At 38.2% G+C, this 25,663-nt stretch overlaps 1 long non-coding RNA gene across 1 annotated transcript; it reads right to left on the reverse strand.

Annotated features, from left to right (window-relative positions):
- Window positions 1-846: 846 nt before the first annotated feature.
- LOC121817762 (uncharacterized) lies at window positions 847-12,058 on the reverse strand. Its single transcript, XR_006057821.2, has 3 exons — window positions 11,805-12,058; window positions 3,373-3,493; window positions 847-1,045 (listed from the first exon to the last, which is right to left on the reverse strand). It is a non-coding gene; the product is annotated as an uncharacterized LOC121817762 (long non-coding RNA).
- Between the last annotated feature and the right edge of the window lie 13,605 nt (window positions 12,059-25,663).

Raw genomic sequence — 25,663 nt, forward strand, 5'->3', positions numbered from 1 at the left:
ATGGAGTTGCTACATGACCCTCCAATCCCACTTCTGGGCATGTATCTGGAGGAAAATATGATCTGAAAGGATACATGGACCCCAATGTTATGGCAGCACTGTTGACAACAGCCAAGACATGGAAACAATTGAAATGTCCATCAACAGAGGAATGGATAAAGATGTGGGACATATACACAATGGAATATTGGTCATTCAAAAGAATGAAATAAAGCCATTTGCAACAACGTGGGCAGACCTAGAGATTAATATACTGAGTGAAGTTAAGTCAGACAGTGAAGAAGAAATATATGGCATCCCGTATAGGTGAAATCTAAACTGAAATGATTCAAATGAACTTATAAAAGAAGCAGACTCAGACTTAGAGGATGAACTTACTGTTGCCAGGGGTATGGACAGGCGGAAGGGATTGTTAGAGAGTTTGAGAGGGACATGTATACACTATCTTTAAAATGGATAACCATCAATGACCTACCATATAGCACAGGGAACTTTGCTCAGTGTTATGCAGCACCTTGGATGGGAGGGGAGTTTGGGGAGAATGGATATATAGCTGAGTTCCTTTGCTGTCTACCTGAAACTATCACAACATGGTTAACCAGTCATATCCCAAGATGAAATTTTTAGAAAATAAATAAAATTACAAATGCAAGCATCCCCACCCCCTCACCAATTTTCTGTCTTTTCAACAAGTCACCACCCACTGTTTACCCCACCCAATAGTCTTATCCCAAACTACAGCCTTGACTTGAACTTGGAACTTTCAGGACCTTGATCCTTGTTTCCAAACCTCCATACTTTCCCTTTTATATTATGTGGCTAAGAACCCCTCAGGGATCATTTGAATAAATTTTTGCCAATAGTTTAATAACTCAATTCTTTTTTGTCATAGTCATGGAGCAAAACCCCAACCTTAGATGAACATAGCTGTAATTTCTTCTGTGATTGCATCAGTGAAGCCAGGAGCATGCAGAGCAAGTCACATTTAAGGGAATACTAGCTTCTCAACAAATTCATGAATGCTGGTTTCAAAAGGCACTCCAAACTGCAAAGATAAACATTTATATTATGAGCTCACTCTCTTCTTCTCCACAATGACTATTTTCAAAACTTCATAGTTAGAAAAATCCAGCTTCCATATTTATATATTGATGCTCATTCTCTCTATGAATATCCCCATTTCTCTCTTCAGTTTTCCAATTCTGTCCCTGATTCCCTAATGGGATGCATATACTTTTTTCATCATACTTGTCATAGTTACAAACCACTGGAACATATTGATGCTCATTATAAATTATATAAATTATGAGAAGAGATCAAGGTACAGGAGTTGAAGCCTGAGGGGTGCACCTCCCTCCATGAACACACAAAAAAATGCATCTATATGTTGACCAATTCTCACTGAAAACTAGACCAACAGAAGGATTCCTGCACAACAAAGGCTGTAGGAAAGACTCACACAAAACTGATCAGAAATAAAAGAAAGGTGATCAGATCCAGGACCTGGATCCTGGAAGAGGACTTAGAGGGGAAAGGAGCTTAGATGATTGGAGAGCCTCTCTGAGGAGTGAGCAGTTTCAGGCACATATTATGTGCCCCAGATCTGGGCTTTGACACAGGGAAGATGAGCACTCCCAGCTGGTTAGAGTGCCTGTGAGACTAGGAGGAGGGCTGTGAGAAGTCTAGACTCTGCTTGTGAGAAGCTCATGCTCACCCTTGCTTGATTCCTAAGCAAGAAAACTGCATTCTCGGCAGAGAACTGGGTGGTGGCTGGCTAGCTTCTCACAGTTGTCTTGGTGCATACCCCAGCCTGAGCCCAGTGAATGCTCCATCCCTGCTGGCTTCACCATGTAGCTCCACACTGGGGTTTGCATGGCCAAGGCCAAGGCTAGACATCACAGAAACCTCTGAGGCACAGAGGTGGCTCTCACCCAAACTGGCATTTGAGCAGGACAGAAGCAACCATGATTGATGCTCACACAGGCAGAGCATCCAAAGCAGTTCAGGTCTTGGAGCAGGTCGGATGGCCACAGCCCACACCCCAGCCTATACCAAGAGCCCCCTGAAGCCCCTGTGCAGGAGCTCCACACCAGGGCAAGGGTGCCAGTGCTGCGAGAGGGAAGAGACGCACCTAAGGGGAACAGAGCCAGCTCACAGCAGTCTCAGGACTTCCACTCTAGCAATGCGGGGCCGGACCCTGCCCAGAGAGGGCAGTACAGCCACTGAGCAGAGGGCAATCCTTGGCTCATACTTGTTTCTGACTCTGGCCGCTCCAGCTCCACGTCCCGCCAAGGTGATAGCTGACAGCACATCATAAGGAAAGACATGACTGTGTTCACATCAAATTCAGCTCTCTCACCAAAGCCACTGGGCACACACAGGCTGTACAGGGGTGCTCCCACATAAGGATAGCCTTTTAACAGTAAAGGTAAGCTTTTCCCTATTTTTGTAGAAACAGTTAAGCACAATGAGAAGAGCAAGGAATTCATCTGATTTGAAAGGACAAGAAAAAACCCTGAAACAACTAATAAAACAAGTAATTTATCAGGAAACAATTCAAAACATTGTTTCCTACCACAGTGGTAGGAAACTAGAAATCAATTACAGGAAGAAAAAATAGGAAAAGCACAAACACAGAGAGAATAAATACCATGCTCCTAAAAAAGGAAAAATAGGTCAAAAATGAAATCACAAAATACCTCAAGGTAAGAGAAAATGGAAACACGACTTATCAAAATATATAGGACACAGCAAAAGCAGTTCTAAGAGGAACACTTGCAGCAATATTGGTCTACCCCAAGAAATAAAAATCTCTAACAACCTAACCTACCATCTAAAGAAATTAAAAAAGAAAGCCCAAAGTCAGCAGAAGCAAAAAAAATAGTGAACATAAGAAAGGAAATAAAATTGAGATTAAACAACAATAGGATGAGTCCATGAAACAAAGAGATGGGTTGTTTTTTAAAAAGACTTGTAAAAATGATAAACTTTTAGCTAGGCTTTTCAAGAAAAGAGAACTCAAACAAAATAAGAAATGAAAGAATAAATAACCACAGATACCAGAGAGATAGAAATAATCATAGGAGAATACCAAGAACAGTTACATATCAAGAAACTGACCAGACTAGAAGAAATAGTCAACTATCTAGAAAAGCAAACAATAAGCCAAACCTGTATCAGGAAGAAATGGACCATGTGAGCAGACCGATCACCAGTACTGAAATTGAATTTGCAATTTAAATGCTCCCAGCCAAGGATGGAACACTCTCAAATTCAGGCCATTCCCCTGATAGCAAAACCAGACAAAGACACTACAAAAAAAGAAAATTACACGCCAATATATGTGATATATAAAGATGCACAAATACTTACAGAACACTAGCAAACCAAGTTCAACAGTTTACAAAAAGGATCACACACCATGACCAAGAGGGATTTCTTCCAGGGATGCAAACTTGACTCAGTATTCACAAAATCAATTTGATACACCACACTGGAAAGATAAAATCATGAGAATTAAAAAGGATAAAAAACATATGAACATGTCAATAAACACAAAGCCCAAAATTCAACAACCACTCATGATTAAAAGCTCTCAAACATTATAGAGGATCATATCCCAACACAATAAATTCTATTTAGGACAAACCCACAGCTAACATCACAGTCAGTGAAAAGCTGAACCCTTTCTTCTAAGATCAGAAACAAGACAAGGATTCCTACTTTATTTGTATTTAATGTAGTCCATAAGTCCTAGCCACAGAAATCAGATAAATAAAAAATGTCCAAGTTAGAAGGGAAAACTAAAACTGCCACTATTTGAATGTGACATGATCCTCTATACGAAAAAATTCCTAGTTGCTACCAGAAAACTATTAGAGTTAATAAATAAATTCAGTAAAGTTGCAAGATACAAGATTAATATATAGAAATTACTTTATATACTAATAATGAACTATAAGAGAAAGCAAGAAAATGATTGCTCTTATAATGTATCAAAAAGAATAAATACCTAAGAATAAACTAAACCAAGGAGACAATAGATCTATATTCTGAAAACTATAAAATCTTGATGAAGGAATTTGAAAATGACACAAGGAAATGTAAAGATATCCCATGTTCTTGTATTGAATTTAAATTGCTAAAATACCCATACTATTGAAAGAAATCTACAGGTTCAATGCATCTCTATCAAAACACTCATGGCATTTTTCACAGAAAAAAAAAAATCCTAAAATTTATATGGAAGCACAAAGACCCCAAATTCCCAAACCAAACTTGAGAAAAGAACAAGGCTGGAGGTTTGCTCCCTAAATTCAGACTATACCAAAAATTATGCTAATCAAAAGTATGGCACTGAGAGAAAAAAGAAAAAAAAAAGACCCATTGATTAATGGAACAAAATAGAGAATCCAGAATCCATGCACTTCAAGTCAATAAATCCACAAAGGAGGCAAGAATATGCAATGGAGAAATACGATCTCTTTAGTAAGTGATGCTGAGGAAGCTGGCCAGCTGCATGTAAAAAAAAAAAAAAATTTCCTCATACCACATACAAAAATACATTCAAAAACAAGTCTTAAATGTAAAACCTGAGACCATAAAATTCCTGGAAAAGAACATAGGCATAGCACTCTTCTCATAATTTGTAATAATATTTTTTGAATGTCTAAGGCAAAATAAATAAAAGTGAAAGAAAACCTAAAACAAATAGGACCTAATTAAACTCACACTTTTGAGAAGCAAATGAAGCCATTAATAAAAGGACCTAAGAAACGGGAGAAATGGGAACCTAAGAAATGGGAGAAAATATTCAGAAATTATATGACCAATAAAGTGTTTGTACCCAAAATATATAAACAGCTCATACAACTCAATATCAAAAACAAACAAAAAACTAATTTAAAAATTAGGCAGAAGCTCTAAATAGACATTTTTCCAATGAAAACATACAGATGGCCAACAGGCACATGAAAAGATGCTCAACATGGTTAATCAGAGAAATACAGATCAAAACAATGAGAAAACATCTCACACTTGTTAGAACAGCTAGCATCAAAAAGGCCACAAGTAACAGTTGCTGGTGAGGATGTGGAGAAAAAGGAACCCTCCTACACTGTTGGTGGGAATGTAAATTGGTGCAGCCTCTATGGAAAAGGGTATGGAGGTTCCTCCAAAAACTAATAATAGAGCCACCATATGACCCAGCAGTTCCACTCCTGGGTATATACTGAGAGAAAGTGAATAAACTAATTCTAAAGGAAACATGCTTCCCAATGCTCATTCATTATAATAGCCAAGATATGGAAGCAATAGAAGTGCACATCAACAGATGGATGTATAAAAAAGTCATGAGACATACACAATGGAATAATATTCAGACAAAAAGGAATGAAATTCTACCATTTGCAACAACATAGATGGGCCTATAAAATACACTTAGTGAAATAAGTTAGACACAGAAAGATAGATATATATATACACTGTTGTCAGTTACATGTGAAATCTAAAATAAAACAAATGAGTTTTTATATTAATAACAAAACTGAAACAGACTCACTGGTATAGAGAACAAACTACTGGTTACCAGTGACAAGAGGGAAGGAGGGGAGGGGCAAGCTAGATTCACACAACCATGTATCTAAGTAAATAAGCATCAAGATACATTGTACAGTACAGGGAAATATAGCCATTATTTTGTATTAATTTTAAATACAGTATGGAATTCCCTGGTGACTCAAATGGTAAAGAATCTGCCTGCAATGCAGACACGGGTTCGATCCCTGGGCTGGGAAGATCCCTTGGAGAAGGGAATGGCAACCCACTCCAGTATTCTTGTCTAGAGAATTTCATGGACAGAGGAGCCTGGCAGGCTACTGTCCATGGGGTCACAAAGAGTCGGACACAACTAAGCAACTAACATTTTTCACTTTAAATCTAGTATAATCTATAAAAATATTGAATTACTGTGTTGTACATCTGAGGGACTAAACAATACCTGAAATTAAAATACTGTAAATCAACTTCAATAACAATTATATGAGTTATTATAAACTACATTCTATTATTTATATGAATAATTTATAATCATTCTGTGAGAATTTTTACAACAAAAGGAGATTTTTACAAAATCTACTCATTAGATTGTTTGTGAGAGCAAGGCCACACACAATTGTTTACCATTCTATCTCTACCAACTGTTGTAGCACCTGACAATAGGAAATATTCCAAAAATTTGTATTGGTAGAACAAACACATACACTTCATTAAACACATTAAATCACTTAAAAGTAGCTTCAAATGATCTGCATGCCTCAGCAAGAGTTGTGCTCGTCCTTAACTGTCTTCTGTACATGTCTAGTATTCATATGGACTGCAATTCCCCTTCTTTAGCACACTCTTTGGGTGAATTCTGTTTTGAATTGTCACTGCATTCATGTACTTTTTAATTGTCAGTTATTTTTTTTCCATTTTTTGCCTTGTATTGATAAAATTTCAGAAAGTACATTTTTGCCTTGACTAGATTCTACATGTATGATTTTAAACATTTTTGGCCATTGATATATGTTATGCACTGTGCTCATTGCTGGGAGGTGACCTGAGATGGATGCAAAATAAGACATCAGATCTACCACCTAGGACTTCCCTGGTGGTCTAGTGGTTAGGAATCCACCTGCCAATGAAGGAGACATGGGTTTGATCACTGGTCTGGGAAGGTTTTACATGCCAGAGGGCAACAAAGCCTGCACACTACAATGCTATAAACGACTGAAGTTTGTGCACCCTAGAACCTGTGCTTTACAAGAGAAGTCACAGCAATGAGAAGCCTGTGCACAGAAAGCCTGAGCACAGAAACAAATCCCAGTGCAGCCACAAACAAAGCAAACAGAAACCCTACCACCTTTTCATTGTTAGGATTAGCTTTCCACTCAAATAACTTAAAACACAAAATAACAGAGGTTCAAATAAGATAGAAATACATTACCTTCTCAATAAATGCAAGCGGTACATAACTATGAGAGTTCCCTGATAATTAAGATTACAGTCTCTTTTCCTCACAGCCCCACTACAGCAGCTACTGTTCCAGCCACTGTATCTACATTCGTAATAGTAACAAGAAAGGGAAAAGGGCACACCTCTCCTTTTATGACATTACATGGATCTTTGAAACATGAATTCTATTCATTGTTCTTTGATAAAACTTAGCCACAAAGCTGCTCTTGGCTGCAGTGGTGGTTGGGAAATGGACCATTTAAAATTTTACAAGTTCTAAGCCTGAGGAAGAAGGTGGGAATGGATATGGGAAGAATTCTTTACCACAGCAAGAAATTCTTTAAAAAAAAAAAGCATAATCAGTAATAAACTAGATGTATAAACAAATGTAATGAGTGAATGTAGCAGAGAGAAAGCGATTCTTACCGACTTGGGAGTAGGTTTCACTGTCATGAGACCTAGTTCTTAATATGTCAAAAATGTATAAATAGAAAAAAAGGTCAAGGAGGGAGAAATCAAGGTATCCAAAAAATATTGAGTAGTGAGGGGAGGCATGAGGAGTCCAGAGTGGTCAGATCGTGGGGATAGAAAGTGATGGAAATATAAGGATGAAAAAGTGGGTTGAGTTTAAGATACTAAAAGAGCTATGAACAACAGACTAAACACATTGGTATTGACCAACATTCAAGAAACTAACAATTTGTTATTTTTATTCCTGTTTAGCTATTAAAATTAAAAAAATTATTCCTCCATTAAATCTGGAGCTCTGTAACCAGTACTTTAAGATGCTAAATCTTGTAGCTAGTGGAGATTTGGGGTTTGCTAGTGTCCCAGGTAGGAGAAGGAAATGGCAACCCACTCCAGCGTTCTTGCTTGGAGAATCCCAGGGACACAGGAGCCTGGTGGGCTGCCGTCTATGGGGTCGCACAGAGTCAGACACGACTGACGTGACTTGGCAGCATCAGCAGCTGCAGCGTCCCAGGTATGATAGTGTCCCATGGCTTCCCTCATATCCCAGTCAGTAAAGAATCCACCTGCAGCGCAGGAGACCCCAGTTCAATTCCTGGGCTGGGAAGATCCCATGGAGAAGGAAATGGCAACCCATTCCAGTATTCTTGCCTGGAGAATCCCATGGACAGAAGAGCCTGTTAGGCTACAGTCTATGGGGTCGCAAGAGTTGGACATGACTAGCGACTAAACTACTAGCTACTACAGGTATACTACCCCAAATCATCATTGTTACTTTATAACGGAAAGGAAGTCTTAGAATAGAAATGTTATTACTACTTTGGCTCATGCTCTCTGGTTGAGATTACATCCCTCAGAGGCACAGACACCAATGAGAACCTGTGTAATAAATCTGAATGTGCTCTTAAGATGAACCAACTTCTTAAACAGAGCCATTGATTTCCCCACATCAATTCAGACCCAAGAGCCTCCAGCCTCTCCAGCCAGAGGAGGACCATGCCCCCTATTCTCTAGGTGTTGGTAGCAGAAGAGGGTGCAATTGCGGGGAGAGGGTAAGATCAATAGCTGCTCCTTGTCAGCTGAGAAGATCCACCTGGGAAGCAGCCACCTGCACGAGGGCTCGGGTTCAAGCACCATCACTGACAACTGACACGTGTTATTAGGAGAACAGTGGGGATGGGGTGTTTCTTCCTGATGCGTGAATATCTGGAACCAGGGTTTTTGTTGTGGCTCTGTCATTAGGGTGAGCTCAGACTGGAAGAGTGAAAACAGAACACCCACACCTCTGATATCCATGGTGCCAGTCATTTTTCCCTCTCTTTGTAATTACGCAACACATGACTAATGCCAGCTTCACTTTCTGACTCATTCTGTAATGAAGACATTTGATCATATTTCGCCCTGATTTGTGGGAATGGTGTGAAGTCACCTGAGCTCCGGAACAGCTTTACTGGGAGAAAGATGCTGCTGTTATAGGAACGGTAAAAAGCTTTGTTTATAAGGAACAGCGGGACAGAGACATTTCCAGCATGGAGAATGGATGGCCATTGAGACGTGCGTCATGTAAACGAGGTCCATCCATGAGGAAGCTGGATTTTTTTCATTTTATTTTTTATATACAGTGGAAATTTTCAGTGTTCAGTTAAATCCTGAGCCTGGCTTTAAAAAATTCATTTAAACACGTATGTTTCTTATCAAGCTTCCTGATGAGAAGGTGATTCTCTACCAGGAGAGGATCCAGGTGTAACCCAGCTTTCACCAGGCTGCATCAGCCTGTGGGTATGAGAGGTCATATTAAGATCATGCTAAGCCAATAGCTGCCTCACCCTAGGACCTCACTGACCACCCCCCAGGCTCACTTGTTTCTGGGGACCCCAGTATGTCTCCCATGTGCTCATGGAATGGACAGTTTCCATTATACATCCCAGTTTCACATGCTGGCTGGCACTCATTCTCTGAGACAGCAGCATTCCCATGCTCTGTGGCAAGCTCTGCCGGCTGGAATATGCAGAATATGCCAGTGCAAAGGGTGAGCACTTCTTTGCCTTCATTCTCCATTGTCCCAGATCCATGCTACATTCCACACAGAATTAGGAGTCTGGGCTTCTCCACAACTTCTGCTGCACTATTTTTGTGCAACTGTGAATCTGAAGCAACACAATGTATACCAAAATTTCCTTGTTAGAAATAGGAAGCAACCTAAGTGCCCATCAATAGAAGATGTCATCTCTCTACATATACTTACATACCTATATACACATATATATAATGAAATATTGCTCAGCTATAAAAAATGAAATCTTGTCACTTGTGATAATATTGATGGACCTATAGAATATTATGCTAGGTGACAAATACTGTATGATTTCATTTATAGGTGGAATCTTAAAAAAATGATTAAATGTTAATAAAGCAGGAGCAGTGTTAATAGATACAGAAAACAAAGAAGTGGGTTTCAGAGGGGAGGGAATATAGGGAAGAAAGAGGTGAGGGAGATTAAGTACAAAACAAATGTCAGTTGCAAAGTGTCACATATGAAATACAGTGTGGGGAATACAGTCAATAACTCTAATATCCTTTGTATGGTGACTTGTCCTATATTGTGTAACAGGAACTAACATGGTGTTGTAGGCCAATTATACTTTTAAAACAAACCCCCTGAAAGAGAGATCAGTTTAGTGGGTACCAGAGCTGGCAGTAGGGTGGCAGGGGGGAATCAGATAAAACCAGTCATAAAATACTAACTTTCAGTTATAAGATAAATAAATACTAGGGATATAATGTCCAATATGATATTAACCCTGCTGTATGTCACACACAGATGCTGTTGAGAGTAAATCCTAAAAGTCCTCATTACAAGGAAAAATACTTTTTCTACATTTTAAATTTTGTATCTATATGAGACCATGAATGTTCAATAACCTTATAGTGATAATCATTCCATGATGGAAGTCAGCTCATCATACTGTACACCATAAACTTACACAGAGCTATATGTCAATTATATCTAAATGAAACAAAAAAAATAAATTTACCTTTTCTGATTTCACTATCAGAAAAAAAATAAAGTCACCCAGGGTTATTCTCCTAGAGCTCCAGCCACCACTGGAGGACTTATACTACAGCCTCTTATAATGAGCCCCTCACAGATTTATTTCCTATGTCTTGGGTGCAACTTTCCAATGATCTCAGTATTTTCACCTGTTGTATCAGAATTATGTAAGATTCTGCCTGAGAGTTCAGGAGAAAAAAAATTCTACACAGTAGTCTGGGCTGCAAACCATCATAGCTTACATCTAATATTTCATGCCCTTCTACCACACAGAAGCAAAGTACAAAACAAAACACAAAAAACCCTCATCTCTCCCCACCACGCCCCAGCTCTTGCCAAGAACTCTCACACTTTCCTTCCACCTACCAACCAGCTAAAAATGATTTAAGAAAAATTCACACAACTCAGTAACATTAGGGTAATACAAATTAAAACCACATGGGATACCATGACATGCCAATTCTAATTTCAAAATAACTAAAATTGTAGGGGGAAAAAAAGCTAAAATACCACGTTCTGGTGAGGACATGAAACAACTAGAATTCTCGTACGCTGCTGGTGGGAAAGCAGAATGGTACAGCTACTCCGGAGACAGTTTGGTGGTTTTTGGATACCTTAAGTGCACATTACTATAGGAGGCAGCAACTCCATTCCCAGGTATTTGACCGAAGAGAATAAAAATTTACATTCACCCCCAAACCCATGTGTGACTATCCATTGAAGCTTTATTCATAATTGCCAAAATCTGGAAACCCATACGCATAAATTCAAGAATGTATAAACTCTCAGTCGTATATGAACGGAAGACACTCAGCATTAAAAAGCACCATATTATTGGTCCCCACAACAACAATGGGTGGCTGTTAAATGCATTTTGCTAAGTAAAAGAAGCCAGATCCAAAAGGCTGCATATTGTATGATTTCCTTCATGTGACAGGGAGAACTCTAAGGATGAAAACAAACGTTTTACAACAAGGTTGTCTGGGATCAGGGGTTTGAGCTGACTGTACAAAGAGGCAGCTCATAACATTTTAATAGGGTAATGAAACTCTTCTATACCATATATTCATCAAACCCATAAAACTGTATTCCACAGAAAATGACTTTAACCACATATACTTTTTAATAGAAATCAGGCTTTGTTTTAGTTCTTCATGAGAGCAACTTGGAAACTGCCACTCAGACCTAATGACGAGTGAAAATCTGAACAGACTGAAAAACCAACAATTCTTGGGTTCCTAAGCATGGTTTGCAAGAGAGACTGATGAGGCTACAGAGAAAAACAACTTACCTGGGCAGAGACCAAGGAGTAGAATCCACGGTAGGAACCAGCGCTGGAGAAAGAGAACCAGGACTGAGACTGATGAATTGCAGGAGACTCAGAGTGGACAAGTCTGAGAGTCACAAAATCCAGAGGAACCGAGTCAGAGGGGCCCCTTGCAACATGCGACATTCACTCCAGGAGCTCAACCATATTCCCACAGTATGTAGCTGAGAAAAATCTCCTTGGGCATCCGAGAAGGGAGCGGTACAGGAGCCATTTTTAAATAAGCCAGAGCAGGCTGTTCTTCTTAAATAGCCTCCCATCAGAAGACACTAATTAACCACAGCCTAACAAAGGAAGATACCCAATTCCAACCCACTCAAGACCACCTGCCTCCCTGTCCCAAAGAAGGGGGAGGGATAAACTCAGAAACACTTGTGAAGCTCCCAATCCATAGGCACAAGCTCACTAAAACAACGGTTCCCAGCCTTTTTGGCAGCAGGGACCAGTTTCATGGGAGTCAGTTTTCCCATGGACGGGGCAGAGGGGTAGGTTTTGGGATGGTTCAAGTACATTACATTTATTGTGCACTTTATTTATACTATTGTATCAGCTCCATCTCAGATCAGTAGGCACTTGATCCTGGAAGTTAGGCTGCTGCTGCTGCTGCTAAGTCACTTCAGTCGTGTCCGACTCTGTATGACCCCTTAGACGGCCGCCCACCAGGCTCCCCTGTCCCTGGGATTCTCCAGGTAAAAACACTGGAGTGGGTTGCCATTTCCTTCTCCAACGCATGAAAATGAAAAGTGAAAGTGAAGTCACTCAGTCATGTCCAACTCTTCGCGACCCCAGTGGACAGCAGCCTACCAGACTCCTCCATCCATGGGGTTCTCCAGGCAAGAGTACTGGAGTGGGGTGCCATTGCCTTCTCTGGAAAGTTGGGCACCCCTTCCCTAAAAGACTGATACAGAATCATGGGACTTGGAATATTTCCCTTGCCCCCCTCACCTCAAAACCGATCATTAAAGGCTTATTTACAACAGTTTCATATACATTATACACTGAGTCCAGCTACTAAGAAAAAATTATGTTGTACCAAAAAACTAAAATCACAATTTGGAGAGACAAGAGTAGCATCAGGATTAGACATGGCCTGGATGTTGGGATTATCAGACTGGGAATATTTTTATAATTATGATTAGTATTCTAAGGGCTCTAAAGGATCAAATATAGACAGCATGCAAAAACAGATGTACAATGTAAGCAGAGCAATAGCAATCCTAAGGACTCTGTGGGAGAGGGAGAGGTGGGATGATTTGGGAGAATGGCATTGAAACATGTATAATATCATAGAAGAAACTAATCGCCAGTCCAGGTCCAATGCAGGGTACAGAATGCTTGGGGCTGGTGCACTGGGATGACCCAGAGGGATGGTACGGGGAGGGAAGTGGGAGGGGGGTTCAGGATGGGGAACATGTGTACACCCGTGGTGGATTCATGTTGATATACGGCAAAACCAATACAATATTGTAAGGTAATTAGCCTCCAATTAAAATAAATAAATTTAAATTTTAAGAAAAGAAAGCAAAAATAATTGCTAATGAGCTATATGGGCTTACCTGGTGGCTCAGACAGTAAATAATCCTCCTGCAATGCAGGAGACCTGAGTCCAATCCTTGGGTTGGGAAGATCCCCTGGAGAAGAGAATGGCAACCCACTCCAGTATTCTTGTCTAAGGAATCCCATGGACAGAGGAGCCTGGTGGGCTACAGTCCCACCAGGATAATTATTGATTATTAAAATTAAATGAAAATCAATAATAGATAATTAGGTAATCTTTAAAAATGGGCTGCTTAAACAACGAACTTCTAAATAACACATAGATCAAAGATGATATTTCAAGAAAAACATTTTTGAAAATGAAGCCACAATTCATCAAAATTTATAAGATGCAATAAAAGCAATGCTTAGAGGGATATTTATAGGATTGAATGTATACATTCAAAAAGAAGAAAGATCCAAAGTAATCATCTAAGTTTCTACCTTAAGAAAGTCTATTAAGAACAGCAAATTAAATCCAAAGGAAGCAAAAGAAAAGAAATAATAAGTATTAATGCAGGGAATTCCCTGCCAGTCCAGTGGATAGGACTTGGCACTTTTACTACCAAGACCAATTTTCGATCCCTTGTCAGGGAATTAACATCCCGCAAGCCAGGTGGCATGGTTGGAAAGAAAGAATTAACACAAAAGTGATGAAATTGATATGAATAGAGAAATCCAGCAATATCAAAAGCTGGTTCTTTGTAAAATGAATAAGCCTTTAGGAAGGCTAAGAACAAAGAGAGGATACAAATTACTAGTACCAATAATACTAATACCAGAAAGAGAATATATCACTTCTGATCCCACGGAAATTCAAAAGATAATGAAGGAATACTAAGATCAACTCTGCAACTGCAAATCTGATAATCTGGGTAAAATGGATCAATTCCTTGAAAGACACAAGCTGCCAAAACTCACACAAGAAGAAATCATCTGAATAGCTCTATATCTATTAAAGAAATCTATATAATACTTAATAATAACATGATTGCACTAAGGGAGTAGTGAAGAAAAGAACTAACCTACTAACATAGGAAAACAATAGTTTCATCAGATGCAGATAGGCTAAAGACAGAAAGATTTGTATACGGCTATTGTACTTCAGTTATTTAGCATGTTGCTTCTTATAGGGATATGAGTTAAAAATTCTGAAGATATTTTGTGTGTATACTAGGATTGTTCAAACAGACAAATATATTGCTAGATATTGAGAGCCAGGCTTCTCCCTGTTGTAGAAGGAAGTTGAAAATAAGAAAAAGGAGAGAAAAAGAAAAAGGGAAAGACGAGAGGGAATCATGTTCTACTAAGACTGGACATCAAAGGTATCATTTTTTCCAACCATATAGATACAGAAAGGAATACAGATGTGTTTGCACACATAGACTAGTATACATACATATATTCCAGCCTCTGTTCGATGACAGATTTAGAAGTAATGACAATCTGCTAGCAATGAACATGTCTAGGAGTCAAGACCTTGGTTTATAAATATTGTTTTCAAAAAAAAAAAAAGAGAGAGAGCTAGGGCTCTTTAGAAAAGTGGTTGATTCCAGAGATGAAGCAAGAAAAATCAGATGAGACTGGGGCATTGTGTAGTACCTGAAAGTAAATATTTATCAGACAGGATGTGGACATAATGAACAGCACAGGAGCCAACCTAAAAGAGCTCCCAGTGGCCAAAGTTGGAGTGATTTAAGCAAACACTAAATAACTATAATATTGGATCATAACACATAAAATAAAATACATACCCAAAAGTCTCTACTGACAAATATAAATCAGTGGATAAATTATGAATGTATGGAGAAGGATTCTTTCCAGAACTTTCATATAATTAGTGTTGAAAGAATAAGAGAAAATCACCATTAGAATGCCCCAGTGATAATTTTGTTCCAGACAAGATCCACTAATGAGGCAATATTTGAAAAGAAAGAATATTTGCATTGTGGCTTCCCTGATGGCTCAGTCGGTAAAGAACCTGCTGGAAATGTAGACCTGGATTCCATCCCTGGGTCGGGAAGATCGCCTGGTGAAGGAATGGCAACCCACTCCAATAATCTTGCCTGGGAAATCCCATGGACAGAGGAGCCCGGCAGGCTACAGTCCATGGGGTCGCAAGAGTCAGACACGACTTAGCAAGTAAATCGACACCAAACTGGAAAGCGTGAGGTGTGATACAACCTTGATCTAGGGATCAAGGTTAACATCCCTATTGATAAGCCATTTCAAACTCATATGTCCTGTGGTGTGATGAAGCACTGAGAAAGTTACATCACGTGTGTGGTATTCCTGCCAAAAATGGATAACTTGAATATAATCATCAGAAATCATCAAACTCAAATTGAGATACATTCTATTAAAGACTGACCAATATTCTTCAAAGATATGCAGGAAAAATTGAGAGATAGTCACTGATTGGAGACGACTAAGTAGATAGAACAACTAAGTGCACTATGAGATTGGATACTGGGAAAGAAAAAGTATGTTACTGAAGAAACTGCTGAATCCAAATTAAGACTCTTGTTAACAGTATTATACCAAGGTTCACTTCTTAGTTTTGATGGCTGTACTATAGTTATGTAAGATAACATCAGGGAAAACTGGTTGAAGAGTAAACTGGAACTCTGCATTATTTTGTAATTTTAAGTATAGAATTATTTCAAAATATATAGTTTTTAAAAAATCTTTTTAAAAATATGAGTATTCATGGAAAATATGGGCCCAATGAATAAACCCCCAAAATATGCTATACCCCAGCTCAATCTCAAAGACATACAATGTATTACCAAAATAAACATATTACAACTGTGTTAAAGTCGTACAGGAAATGACATCCTGCCTCACAGCATGAAGACGTATGTTTTATATTTGTGTAACTGAAAGCTAATTCCTGGAGTTCCCTTAACACAAAAGAAAAGTCTGCCCCAAATGTATGTTAAAAGTGCTATTTCTAGAGAAGAGATGAACCGCGGGCAACTTGTAAATGACAGTTTGTTTTCCATGTCTTCTCATCAAGTTTCCAAATCTTCATGTGTGGGTGTCTCCAGGGCAACCTGTTAACAATAATATGAGGCTTCACTATATGCTGTGTGTATTGTGTCCAAAAAAGACTGTTTTCTGTGTGGATAAGTATAGAGCCTTATGATATCTCTGCAATAACAATGAGATTTTACAAGTGCCAAAGCCTCCATTTCAAAACTTGAATAGGATGGTACTTAACAAAATCCACCTAGCTAAACTGAGGGCAATAAAATTTCAATCAAGAATATTCTCTGACTTTGGACTCACCTCATTTCATTTGATTGTGAATAGAATAGATTCCCTTTCTCAATAATCCCTTGCCTTCTAATACTTGATTATTCTTAGAGAGGCAGCAAGGGCCAATGACCATATTTGGTCCATGATAGCTGTTTTTTTACATTAAGGATCTTTTTCTTGTTTTCACTGCCAGTTCGAGTTGGAAACATGCTTATCAACAGTTTACTGGAATAATCAATCAAGATGTTTCCTTCCTTGGTTTGCCTGGTGTTCAGTTTATCCCAGGCAGCCTCATCCCTTTTTCTGTTTGAAATAATATGTCTTCTGGTTTCAACACAGTACTAGAGACTGAATCAGAGATTTGAAGCGCATTATACATTTGGAGCAAGTAGAAGAATATAAGAATGTGAACATGTTTGTTATTCTGTTTTCCACCATTCTGGAACCATTTCCCCCTTTTCTGCCTTATTCTGTGCAGACTTGGGCAGATCCAATAATTTCTGGCTTTCATGTGGGTTTGGCTAATGCGGGTCATGGGAAGAGATCAAAAGGTGGGAAGAGAGGTCATGGTATTTTCTGTTGTCTTCCTACCTGCCTTATGACACTTCTGACAGTGATTGCATTCTCTGTGTTCTAGATGTGAATTTGCCTTCACTTTCCCATGTGCTACTGCCAAACTATCATAGTTGGAAAGGTTGAATGCATTATTATATTTATTGCCATAGCAACCCACACGATATCATCTTTGACCTTGGGATATTTTATAGCAAAAGAAGTTTAACAGTATAATTGCCTTGAATTTTACTTATCTTACTATGGACCCCATCATCCAGAAGCAGCTAGTGTGTAGTGGGGCAAGTTCTGGAGATATTCTTCTTCAGGTTGAGAAAATTCCTTCCTAGTCCTAATTTGCTCAGAATTTTCAATATAATGGGTGCTGAATTTTTTTCACTTTTCCCCTTTAACTGTTGATATAATCATTTGACTTTTCTTTTTAGACTGTTGATATAGTGCTTCAATCATGTCCAACTCCGCGCGACCCCCATAGATGGCAGCCCATCAGGCTCTCCTGTCCCTGGGATTCTCCAGGCAAGAACACTGGAGTGGGGTGCCATTGCCTTCTCCAGTGCAGGAAAGTGAAAAGTGAAAATAAAGTCGCTCAGTCATGTCCGACTCTTCATGACCCCCTGCAGCCCACCAGGCTCTTCCATCTATGGGATTTTCCAGGCAAGAGTACTGGAGTGGGGGTGCCATTGCCTTCTCCGAGCATATAAACTAGCAGTGTCTAAAAAAGGTTTATACACCACTATCAGGTGTGATTGCAATGGCATCTAATTTCATGAGAGATACTTGTCTGTGATTTTTCTTTCTAGCAATGTCTTTGTCTGTTTAGGGTATTGTGGTTATTCTGGCCTCATAGAATGAGTTAGGAAATATCCCACTTGCTTCTGACTTAATTTCTTCCTTAAAAGTGGTAGAATCCATGAGGGTATCCATATGCGTCTGGTGCTTTCTATTATAATGGGTTATGCATTACAGATTTAAAATTTTTATCTGGTACAGACCTCACATAGCTTCGCAAATTTGTGGACAGAGTTATTCATAGTATTGTAATGCCCATGGAATCAGTAAGGATGACCCTTCTTTCATTTTTGATATTAGGAATTTATGTTGTCTCTCTTAGTAAACTTGGATAGAAGTTAATAAATCTTATGAATCTTTTCAGATAACCAACTCTTGAATTCATTGATTTCTCTCTATTCTCTATTTTTAAATCATTGATTTCTGCTTTTAGTTTATTACTTATTTTCTTATGCTTGCTTTAGATTTAATTTGGTCTTTGTCTGGTTTCCTCTGATGGAAGCTTAGATATTTGATTTTAGATATTTGTTCTTTTCTAAAATATATATTTAAAGTCATAAATTTCTCTCCATGTATTATGCTTTTGCTACATCTCACACATTTTGATATGTATTTTCTTTTTATTTAGTTCAAAATATTTTAAAATTTCTCTTGAGACTTCTTGACTCATGTTATTCAGAAGTATACTCTCCAAATATCTGAGGTTTTCTTATCTTTTACTCCCTGGTGGCTCAGTCAGTAAAGAGTCTGCCGGCAATGTGGGAAACCTGGGTTTGATCCCTGGGTCAGGAAGATCCCCTGGAGAAGGAAATGGAAACCCACTCCAGTATTCTTGCCTGGAGAATTCCATGGACAGAGGAACCTGTGGGCTACAGTCCATGGGGTCACCAAGAGTCAGACTCAACTGAGTAAAACCAATCTAGTTTGAATGTATGTGGTCCAAAAATGTTCAGACATTATTGTCTCAATATTTATCTTTTTTCTCTTTCTTCTCCTGATAGTTCCATTGTGTGTAGTACATCTTTGTAATTGTCCCATATCCTTGAATATTCTCTTCTGTTGTTTTTTTTTTAATTTATTCTCTCTGCATTTTTCTTTTGCAGATTTCCATTGACAGTTCTTCATGATCAGAGAACGTTTTTTTAGTAAGTCTATGAATGAGTCCATCAAAGGCATTCTTTATTTCTTTTACAGTGCTGTTTTTATTTCTAGCATTTCCCTTGGATTTTTTCTCAGTGTTCCCATTTCTTTGCTTCCATCACCCATATGTTCTTGCAGTTTGTCCACTCCTCCATTAGAGCCCTTACAGTGTTTATAATAGTTGTTTTAAATTTCTGGTCTAATAATTCCAATATCTATGCCACATCTGAGTGCTTGCTTTCTCTTCCAACAGTGTGTTTTTGCCTTTAAATGTGTCTTTTTTTGAAAGACAGATCTGATGTGCTATGTTAAAGGATCCGAGTGAAATAGATTTTAGTGCAGGCTGTTATATTTATATGATTAGGAGTTAGTCTGCGTTTACTCTTTGTTATAACTGTGAGTGTCAGAGGCTAACGTTTCCTCTCGTGTCCTTGTCTCTGCAGCTGTCTTTGGTTTTTCCTAGAGACTTCCTCTTAAATAAAGTCTGAGTCATGCAGTTCTTTCCACTGTATTTTCCTGTTACTACACAGGAGTCCTGTTGATGTAATGCAAGATGTGGGGAGAGGATAGCATCGTCTTAGAGTTAGGTCTCCGTCTCTTAAGGAGCTGTAACCCTGGTCTGTAACCTTAGAAGGGTCTCAAATTAGATGTTTCCCTTGTCTCAGGTTCATTAGTCTGGTAAAACACCAGGCGGTTAGGCTCGGGTAAAATAGTTTCCCTTAATGATAGGCTTTGTTAAGAACAGAATGGCCTGGACATATTTCAGTATGGCTACTTTCCCCCTTTCCTTGCCATAAACAGGGGAATTTTTTTCTCATCTTTACTGTGAGAACCTGGAGGGTTTCTGGAGGCAAGACTCGTGAATATATTAGCCCCCCTGAGGCTGGGCCCCCTCGAGCTGTTCTCTCACCTTTGCCTTTCCCGACCTCTAGCAATTTGTTAACTGCAGTTCAGGTTCTTCACCTCTGATATTTAAATCTGAGGATGTTTCTTCTCCTGAGCTTCTGCTCTCATATCTGTGATACTCTGTATCCACCTTTCTGTATCTTCAGTTTCAGAGTCAACAGTTTGTCTTGTGACTTCAAATCTCTGATAAATCTAAGAAGAATTACTGATTTTCAATGTGTTCAGCTTCTGTGGAGAAGGCAGTGATGATTCCAAGCTTCTTACATGCTAGACCACAAACCAGAAGTTCTCAACATGTTATTTCTAGTTCTGAAAAAGTGAAAACACATAAATTTCCATTACCTGGAGAGTGAATAAATACATTGTATTATATTTATATAATAAATGATATTATAGCAATAAAAATTTAAAACTAATGAATTAGAAATTTCCATCCTAACATTGATGGATATAAACATTTTGCTGAGTTCAGTTCAGTTCAGTCGCTCAGTCGTGTCCGACTCTTTGCGACCCCATGAATCGCAGCAAGCCAGACCTCCCTGTCCATCACCAACTCCCGGAGTTCACTCAGACTCACATCCATCGAGTCAGTGATGCCATCCAGCCATCTCATCCTCTGTCGTCCCCTTCTCCTCCTGCCCCCAATCCCTCTCAGCATCAGAGTCTTTTCCAATGAGTCAACTCTAGCATCATTCCTTCTGAAGAACACCCAGGATTGATCTCCTTTAGAATGGACTGGTTGGATCTCCTTGCAGTCCAAGGGACTCTCAAGAGTCTTCTCCAACACCACAGTTCAAAAGCATCAATTCTTTGGTGTTCAACTTTCTTCACAGTCCAACTCTCACATCCATACATGACCACAGGAAAAACCATAGCCTTGACCAGACAGACCTTTGTTGGCAAAGTAATGTCTCTGTATCCAATTGATTTTGACTCTATTTATTCAAAGTTTAGAGACATGCAGAAAAATACAATGTGGTGTTTAAGCACATATAAATAATAAAAAGTAGAAATAAGTACAAAGAAATGCAAAGGAATGGTAAACTCCAAATTCAAGCGTGGAATTATTGGAGGAGGAGCGAGGGCAGGGAGGGACTTGGGTATGCTCATGGAAAGTTATACAGAGAACTTCCACAATATTAGCAATATGTCATTTATTAAACTGGACAGTGATTTTTAAGCAGTAATCCTTACACCTTTTATCTTAAATATTACAAAATAAATGAATACCTAGACTTGGTAATACTATATCATTTAAGGTGAATGAAGTAGAATTATGTATACTGATTTGGAAAGATCCCCAAAACATCTCTTTTAAAAAGTAAGTCCAGGGTTCTCTGGTGGGCCACTGGTTAAGAATCCACCTAACAACGCAGGAGACACAAGTTTGATCCCTGGTCCTTGAAGATTCCACACGCCACAGAGCATCTTAGCCTGAGCGCCCCAATTACGGAACCTGTGCTCGAGAGCCCGCAAGTGGCAACTATTGAAACCAGCACATCTAGAGCTCTGCAACAAGAGAAGCCACCTCGTGAGGAGCCTGCCACTGCAACAGAGACCCAGTGCCACCAAAAATATATAAATGCATCCTTAGAAAAAATAAATCATAAAACACTGTGAATGAAATGTATATGTTGAATATAAGTATATGTGAATATAACATACAGGAAGGTTTACACAGCAAAGTTTAGTTAATGGCTACCGCAGAGGTGTTAAGTGCTAGCTGTTCAGTCTTGTGTTGACTCTTTGTGACCTCATGAACTGTAGCCCACCAGACTCCTCTGTCCATGGAATTCTCCCAACAAGAATACTGGACTGGGTTGCCATTTCCTGCTCCAGGGGATGTTCCCAATCCAGGAGTTGGACCTGGGTCTCCTGCATTGCAAGCAGATTCTTTACCATCTAAGCCACCTCAGAGGGGACAACTTCAAATTGGAGGAAAAGGAACAAAGAAAAAAAAAAATCATGTTAGACTTTGCCTATTTATATATTGTTTGAGCACTTTACCAAAAAATGTATTTACTACTCATGTAATAGAACAAATAGCACTGTTTTTCTCTCCTAAAATGCTTAAATTCTATGTATGTTAACAAGTAAGAGGAAGAAGCTAATGAGGAGGAATGATAAAGCAAACAGGATAACAAAAAGACTCAAAGTTCTAAGCTGAAGAGCTGAAATTTCGAAATTTGGAATCCCTTCTCCTTTAAAGTTCGTTATAGTAGACTAGTCAAGGTAGAGAGGATTCAAGAATCTGTGGGCAGTAAATAGAGTAATGGATGAGATGATGATTCAGCAAACCAGGGATCTGAATTCTCAAAAAAAAAAAAAAAAAAGAAAGAAAGAAATTCCTAGAATAACATAATACCTTTATGAAAAGTCTCTTGTTGTTTTTTTTTTTTCTATGTATGTTTATAAGTTAGAATCATGGATATGACCCAATGAACACTTCATTCAAAGAGAATCCCAAAAGAGGGTATCTGCCATCTGAAAAATGCTTGCTTCCTTTGTCATTGGTTAATAAATCTCAGCAAATCAAAATGCAGAGACATCACCTTGCCAACAAAGGTCCATATAGTCAAAGCTGTGGTTTTTCCAGTAATCACATACAAATGTGAGAGTTGGAACATAAAGAAGGCTGAGTGGCAAAATATTGATGCATTTGAATTGTGGTGCTGGAGAAAACTCTTGATAGTCCCTTGAACAGCAAGGAGATCAAACCAGTCAATCCTAAAGGAAATTGACCCTGAGTATTCATTGGAAGTACTTATGCTGAAAGTTCCAATACTTTGGCCACCTGATGTGAAGAACTGACTCATTGGAAAAGACCCTGATGCTGGAAAAGATGGAGGGCAGGAGGAGAAGGGGGTGACAGGATAAGATTATTGGATGGCATTACCAACTCAATGGACATGAGTTTGAGCAAACTCTGGGAGATAGTAAATGACAGGAAAGCCTGGTGTGCTGCAGTCCATGGGGCTGCAAACAGTTGGATGTGACTTAGTGACTGAAAACAACAATAAATCTCAAAGAAGAATTTATTCCATATCTTGGATTCATCTAGGAAAAGGACAGAGATTGCCTAGGATAGCTGATTATGCTTTTGAATGGTTGCTTAATATTTAAACTTTTACAAGAGTTTAATATTCACATTTTGGAGATATAAATTTTAGCTGTAAAATTTTGACCTGGTGTTGTTAAAATTGAAAGGTCGCAAAAATATTTATAAACTCAATGGAAGAATATTATTTATCAAAACTTCAACATTTCAAAATTAAAATGGTTAGGTTAGAATATTTGTATTTGGTTACCATTGTTGTTGTTCAAGTCATGTCCAACTCTTTGCGATCCCATGGACTGCAGTAAAACCAGGCCTCCCTGTCCCTCACTATCTCCTGGAGGTTGCCAAAGTTCATGTCCACTGAATCGGTGATGCCATCGAACCATCTCATCTGGTGATCACAGACTCAAAGTAAATTAAGTGCAGGGCAAGAAACAAGTCAGAAGCAGGATAAAGGTTCTATTTCCATTTGTGAAAGCTTTGTCTCCTGCCATGTCTTAGTTATAATACTGAAAAAACAACATCATCTTCAAGAGATATTCAGTGGGAATTGCAAGTTAGTTTGGTGTGTGTTTCTGCTAGGGAACTAAATCATTTGTTTCATCTCCCCAAAAACAAAACATTCAACCTTCATGAGGGATACAAAACATTGTATTGATATTTTTAATTTAGTCTGTAGAATATATTTGTTACAGAAAGTATTTTCATTAAAATTGAAAATGAATTGACAAGTCTTTTGTCTCAAGAAATAAATTATTTGGGATATTCTATTAGAAAAATACTCAGAATGCTGGGTCTAGTTTTTGCTTATAGATTACAAATAATATACAAGAGTGTCTCTAGCAGATCATAATTACATTTCAATAAAGAGTTCTCTGATAATCACAAACAAAATCACCCACTGTGTATATTGGCATAATTTTAATAATTTCTTTTGTAAATCAAAACTATTTTGGTAACCTGGGTGGTAATTTCTTTATGATGAGGAAACGTCTCCTGATTGGCTATTCTTTCCACCCATGCCCACGGGTCTTCAATCCTTAACGTCATTGTTTTGTATGATAATCACTTTTCTTAGCATGGACTTCCTTTAGTTACTGACTGTCTGACATGGAAAGTCCATAAATATTAAGAGATTAACATCTTAATATAAATTCAGATTTCATCTTCTTTGATTATTGCATTAGGAAAACTCAATTATGAGATTTTACATTTGCAATATGGAGTTTTCACATTTTAACCTAAGAAGGAGATAAAATTTACTTTATGGAGGTCAGAAGGTAAACAAGAAAGAAAAGAACTATGTATTGTGAGTTTTGTAGAGTTAATTTCTTCAAAAACATTATCTGTTAAAAGAAAATAGGATAAAATCTAATTTTAATTGTTAATCAGGAGACAGAGCAATATTTACTAAGAGCCAGTCTCTATTTTAAAAATTTTACTTACATTGTCTATTGAGTCCTTTCAGTGGACATATGATATATATCATTTCATTTTACTAAAGGTAAAACCTATAAACAAGGAACATAGGTCACCCACAACACACAGCTGGAATTGTTTGGCTCAAGGTAGCCCTTGTAATCTTACCATCATTGCTTCCAACGTCCTACTGACATCCTACTCACATCCAGGGCAGCACAGTACAGCCTCTAGTTCACATTCAGGATTGTTATTTATACCAAAGTCCTTCTAAGACCTAAAGTGAATGAAGAACAATTTCCTCTTTATTTCTAGTATCTGTAAACAGAACCTTAAGCATTTTATAAAAATAGATTTTTACATATTTTCTATATTTTCTTTACAATCTTTGTTTCCCATATCATTCATCATTATTCATTTTCCTGTCTCCCTACCAAGAAAATGACTTTCACTCTTTTATGTTGCTTCCTGTAAAAACATGATCCTGCTTTCCCATAAGACACACTGCCCCATATCTCTATCTGATTATGTTAAATTCTTACAGAATCCATGATGGGACATATCTTTCGATTGTCACAAGAGGGAATTTTCTTTCCTGTATGAAAATCTGCTTCTCCTTCACATATTTTTACTCTTTTCTTCCTATGTTTAATGATGCCAAAAGGTCAGGTCTATGTTATAGAAAATGTCTATTTGCCACCTGGGACTTTTACTGATTTAAAGAATCAGCTTCTCTGCATGATTTAAAAGAATTTTTGATGGAGGCAACATAGATTCTTAGAAACTTGGAAGTGGAGCCATATTTTTTCTCAAGTATAATAACCTCTAGATTATTCTGTGACAGTTTTAAAATGTTACCTTAATCACAATGGTGAGCATTAATGAAGGTTCGTGCCAGATGAAAAGGGAAGTTGAAGGTCATATGAAATTCGATATATTTAATAAAACTAACTTTGCGTTTCACAATTAAATCATATGGTTATGAGATATTTCCTTGAAAGATGGGGAGGAGAGTATCAAAGATTCACATTGCATCCAAAAACCTTTTTCACCAAAAGTAATAAATCATTATTGAGTGGTTTTCTACAATAATTTTGTAGAAACTGACCAAGGCGTGGTCAGTTTCCACCTTGGTGAATTT

Source organism: Ovis aries, chromosome 23 (genome assembly GCF_016772045.2).
Source record: "Ovis aries strain OAR_USU_Benz2616 breed Rambouillet chromosome 23, ARS-UI_Ramb_v3.0, whole genome shotgun sequence".
NCBI classification, from domain to species: Eukaryota; Metazoa; Chordata; class Mammalia; order Artiodactyla; family Bovidae; genus Ovis; species Ovis aries.